This window comes from Malus sylvestris, chromosome 2, assembly GCF_916048215.2.
Source record: "Malus sylvestris chromosome 2, drMalSylv7.2, whole genome shotgun sequence".
Lineage (NCBI taxonomy): Eukaryota > Viridiplantae > Streptophyta > Magnoliopsida > Rosales > Rosaceae > Malus > Malus sylvestris.
This window is the reverse complement of record NC_062261.1, coordinates 25,381,054-25,387,053: the sequence shown is the minus strand read 5'-3', so window position 1 is coordinate 25,387,053 and position 6,000 is coordinate 25,381,054.

Sequence of the window (6,000 nt, the reverse complement as noted above, 5' to 3'; positions counted from 1 at the left end):
GATAGTGGTTTCAATGATATATGCTTATGTTTCCTCTCAGCTACCCCATTTTGTTCAGGGGTATATGGACAAGATAGTTGATGTGAAATGCCTTTTGCAAGAAGAAAATGTTTCAATTTGTGGCTGGTATACTCTCCCCCCCCCCATCAGATTGAAGAATTTTAATTGTCGCAGAAAACTGAGTAACAAAGAAATGAAAAGCAACAAATGTAGAGAACAAATCAGACTTGTTTATTAAGGGGAAAATCCAGCAATATCTGGTACATTCATCTATAAAGATGGTGTAGTATTTATAACCATCAACTGATATACATGGTGCAGGACCCCACAAATCAGTATGAATAGTTTCAAAAGGAATGACAGACTTATTGACATGCTTTGGAAAATGTAGCTTGCTAAATTTCCCTTCTAGACAGGTATGACATAGCATAGTTAATGAGGTTTTGGGAACATGTACATTAGCTTTATGCAACATCAGAAAGACAACATTATTGGTGGGATGACCTAACCTATGGTGCCACATATTAGATTGAACAAGTTCTCTAAGAAATGCCTTAGCTTGATTAGTCTTCTGGAAATTTGAAGTGGACAAAGAGTGGATAGGATACAGCCCATTACTGCACAAGCCTCTGTAAAGGATCCTCCTTGTGGCTTTGTCCTGAATCCAAAAACAAAAGGCATTAAATATAAGCCAGCAATTATTGTCAAGGCAAATACGATGTACTGACAATAGGTTCTGAGTTAATTGAGGAACACAAAGCACAGAGTTCAATTTGATTGGAGAAACTGATGTATGAATGGTAGAATGACCAACATGAGATACTTTCAAACCTTCCCCATTTGCAGTGTGAATGGTTTCATTTGTTGGATAAGGTAAGGCCAGGGACAGATTAGTCAAATCAACTGTCATATGATTGGTGGCTCCAAAATCCGTGAGCCACACCTAAGAAGGACCTGAAGAACTTGATGACTGAGGTGCAGAATTGAGCATTGTGTGCATGGCTTGCATAGAGGGTTGCTGTGCATGAAACTGAAAATGTGTGAATGAGGAATGCTGAGGAGGAGCTTGATATGTAGGGTACTGAACATGTTGTGGTTGCATAGCATAGGAGGACTGTGGAGAAACAGAAGTAGTGGTATGCATTCCAATGTAGTTTGGACCCTTATCATTATAAAAGCAATACCAAGTGGTATGATTACTTCGACCACAGATGTGACATTTGGTTTTCTCGTGAGAAGAGGCTCTACAGAATGGGGCAGTATGTCTCTCAGAATTGCACAACTGACAAATTTGAAGCATAGGTGCAGAAGGACTTCCAAACTGTTGACCAGGAGATGGACCAAGAACTCCAGGATTAGAGTTGGGAAACACATGTGTCATAGGGGAAAACACGGGTCTAGAATGAAAAAATCTCGAGCCCTGATTGAAATGACCTTTACCCTTGTTCTTGTTCCCATTATAAGGTTTAAAACCTCCAGTGACTACCTGAGATTGACCATGATGAGGAGAGAAACCCTAAGACTGAAACGAAGCCCCTTTTGTGTAAGTGGAACCTGTATTAGTAACCATAGCTATCATAAGAGGATTAATAACTGAATTTTCAACAATGATTTCCTCTGCAAGTAACTGGGATCAAAAATCTTTCAGTGAAATCACACTTTCACGCCCCCTTATAACATACCGGAAAGTGTTATACTCAGCAGGTAAACCATTCAAAGCAAGAATAACAATGTCTTCATCCGCAAAATAGACCCCAGCAACAGACAAATAGTCCCTAGCTTCCTTAATGCGATAAAGATATTGAGAAATTGAATCTGACCCCTTTTTAATTGTTTGCAAATTGGATTTCATCTGAAAAATGCTAGTCCTAGATACAGTGGAGAATTGTTCCTTTAACCTAATCCACAGATCCTTGGAGCTAGTACTACCAATCACACAGGACATAGCAATAGGTGATAAAGTGGCAGTAATCAATTGCATAATAGCTCGGTCATGCATTTTCCACACTATGTATTCATCAGTCGGAGAAGAAGAAGAGATACCAGATTCACCAGAGGTCAAAGCATATTGAGATGGACAGGTGATCGAACCATCAACATACCCCATGATGCCATTGCTGTCAAGCAAAAGTTGCATCTGGAAGTGCCAATTGAGATAGTTCGAATCATCAAGCTTGACATTAATTGACGTAGAAATGGAGGAAATAAGGCCCGTAATCGGAGATTGAAGCAGCTGGAGTTACGAAGCAGTCACCATCGTGAATTCAATATCAACTTGTCAGTGAGACAATACAACAACCACTAGGTGTGCAGATTTCAGCAAGTACCGAGTAAGAACAGAAGAACGATACGAAACCCTAGAAATTGCAAAAAGTAGAAATTGGAGAAGACGAAGTGTCAGATCGGAGAAAGAAAAACCAATCCGAATCAGAGAAGGTGGAAGCAACAGAGGATCGAATCTTCAAGCGTAAGCAACAATGGCGATTGATACCATGTTAAGCTATATCAAATGATTATACATATAATGTAATCTTGGATATTGAATCAAGAACAGAGGAGATAGAGAGAGAGACTAGAGAGAAGCTAGAGAGAGAGAAGAACAATCTGATATATTTCTTAATGAGTAAGTAATTACATGATGAGTTCTTATATATATAGTTACATATAACAGCTAACTAACTAACTACAGTAATATTATGACAAGTGTCACAATCTAAAGCACTATACTCTAACACAAAGGGATGCATTTGGTTCCCACTTTTGAGGTTCCTTCCATGAGCAGGCACCCAAAAACTGGACTGGTGAGCACAAAAATTTGATTTTTTTTCTTAATTTGATATAAAGTTTGGAATTTGAATTGCAGGTTGGATTTAATTGTTCATTTAATTTGATGTGAAAAAGGGATTGTTTCCGAAAAGCAAAGTAATGGATTGACATATAAGATATGTTGGCTGATAATAGCTTACTGTTTTAAATTATACATTATGTTTCCTATTGAATCAGATTTCTTGATAACCTATCTAATTTTTCTTTTCCCAGAGATATTTTCATCATGTGATGAAGCAACAAAAGACTACCATGCATCGTGAAGTACAAAGTTCACTTCTCCTATTAAAGTTACCCCATTGTTCAGATCCTTGGAAGCAGGAATTCCCTGCCCAAAATTTTCTAAAAGTGTAAGTTGTCTCAAATGTTCAACTCTGTTAAACAATAAGCTATTAGTTTAATGGTTGCCAATGGAGGAAACTTGATGTCATCTTCAACTTTCCTCATCTAGGCCATTACTCTTGACTACGCGAAAACAACTTTAAGCTTATTCAGTAAGTCACTAATTATTCAATTGAATTAACATTTGTTTTCACCCTGCTTTAATTTCGCATTAAGGTTATTGTTTTTGCATTCGTCACTAATGGAGCATAATTCATTTTAGTATCCAATTCATGGGGATTAAGGACTAGTATTTGCTAACTAATACGAAAACATTGTTTGGTTGCAATTCACGAAAATGACCCCAAGTCCAAAACCCATCTCCTCCAATTGCAGAACACACAAGTTCCTCTTTCTTACAAACAATGAATAATTGATTGTTATGCATGAACCAACCCTTTCTTTTTTTACAAACGATGTTGGGGAAGGGTAATCGAATTTGGGGCTTTTAACTAACCGAGTTAGAAGCCCCTCATGTGTATGAACTAACTGTTGAGAATATCGCGTTTAAGAATGGGAAAAACAAGAATAAATTTCGAAAATCAAAAAACAAATAACCAAGATAAATAACACCAAGAATTTACTTGGTTCGGCAATATGTGCCTACATCCACGGGACAGCAACAACAATTTTTCACTATATCAATAATGAGCACAACCAATAATCTTGCCAAATCTCTAGAACTAGGACTTGACTAAAAACCTGAAAGAACAAGAACAAGAAATACACTATCTCTTTTCTTTTCTCTCGCACATACTTTACAATATTCTCTCACTCTAATCCCTTGAGTGGTATACAATTTATTGTTTTGCTCCCCTTCTCAAAACTAGTACAATAGCCCCTTTATATAGACATAATAAAGGTCTTCTTCAATAAGGATTATTAATCTTAATTGGAACCTAGTTATGAATCCTACTCCAATTGGGAAAACAATTTAATCCTCTAAAACTATTAATTCCCAATAGACTTAGGACAACTTATCATGGGCTAGAAAAAGCCCAACACTTACTTTATGTTAGCATATGGTACTTTGTTTTCGGCAAGTTGAATTTGGCAAGAGAAATGTTGAGTGGTATAATTCAAGGCATGCTATAGTTTTTAAATTTTTATGAATTACTAATGCACGCTTAATCAATTTTGTATAACAGGTTGCACGGCTAGAAGTATCATGGCTCTGCGAAGCGCAGTTTTTAAGCTATCATTAAATTTCATGTACTATTGTTCAGGCATTTTGTACTTACCTAATTGCTCTGCCCTTGATTTTAATTAAATTTTGTATACTATTCTTCATATCATAACATCAAATTTCCTGTACCCTTGATGTTAATCACTCATTTTTTAAGCTATCACTAATTCACCGTTCATTTTACTATCGTTCACGCACTTTTTAATTACTTTATAAGTTTAACTACCGAATAAAAAATTTATACTTTACCACTGCCCGATAGGAATGCATTAAAATATTGATTTCAATATTTTATTTTTGTTTCTTTAAAAAATTTGTATGATTTGTAAAGTTCCATGATAGATCGAGTTTAAACAAATAAATTATGGAGTTTGATTAACTTTTTTCATCTTATGATCTAACATTTTAATTATTGCTCTTTTACACATGTTTATTTTACTTTCAGATTTTTAGCACAATGAATATGGTTTCAATCTGCAATTTGGAAGCCTTTCAATCCAAAAAAAGGTTAGAGTTCACGTGTGCAGAATTTGGAGACTTGAACATTTCAACTCTGCTGGCCGGTTGTCTGACTTGCACATTATATGTGTTGATGCAATGGTAACTAAATCATTCTCTTATACTATTGCCATATAAGAATAAATGTACATGTGTCAGATTCTGTTTATTCTTCAATATTAATATATATTTCTTTAAACTTTAATTTAAGCTAAAATCGATGAATATGAATAAATATATAATCGCACCTACCAATTCCATATATAATGCAAATTTTCGAATTGCACACAACCTTTCAAATTACTGCCTCCTCCTTCAAGACACATAAATGAAACTGAAATTCTTCGGACTGACAAATAAGTGAGAATCGAACAATTGGGTTATTTGGATCTATTTTTGTACAAGGTAGAATTGCTAATTACATCTTTTTATATTTGATTAAAATCCTGTAACTGCATTTTTACATCTTCAGTAAAAGCCCTGTATCTGATGATTACTGCTCTTATATCAATCTTTGTTAAAATATTTTGCAAAACGAGACGTGTATATGTAAAGCGCTTTGATACACGATATGGAAAGTGGTACAACACTTGCCAAATTGTGTTAAATAAATACATAAAGACCCAATAACTGGCCAACTAATTTGTCAAAAACACCCAAACCAGATTCTGACTCCATGGTAATAATTAACACATTTGCAGTTTAATTCCATCTTTTATTACTATGAATAGTCTACTTTATTGTTTTCCATGAGTTTTAATAATGTAGTTAATGATTGATGGTTTCATTAATCTGACATAGATATCCTTTCTTTTATCTAATCCATGAGTGTATGAAATTTTAAAAACTATAGTATATTGGGTGGGTAATCTTTATCATATTATGAATTTATGTGTTTCTAATTTGTATTAGGAAGCTTTCAAAATTAATTTTTTATTTCTACCATTTACTATATTGTTCTATTGTTTTAGGCTACAGATGAAGTGTAGAGTGTTAGACATGTAAAGTAGAATTAAGAAGTGAATGAGGTCCTCTTAAGAATACAGGGGATAAGCCTACATGCATTAATTTGGTTTTTAGATTGTTTGTTCAATAATAACATAAAATTT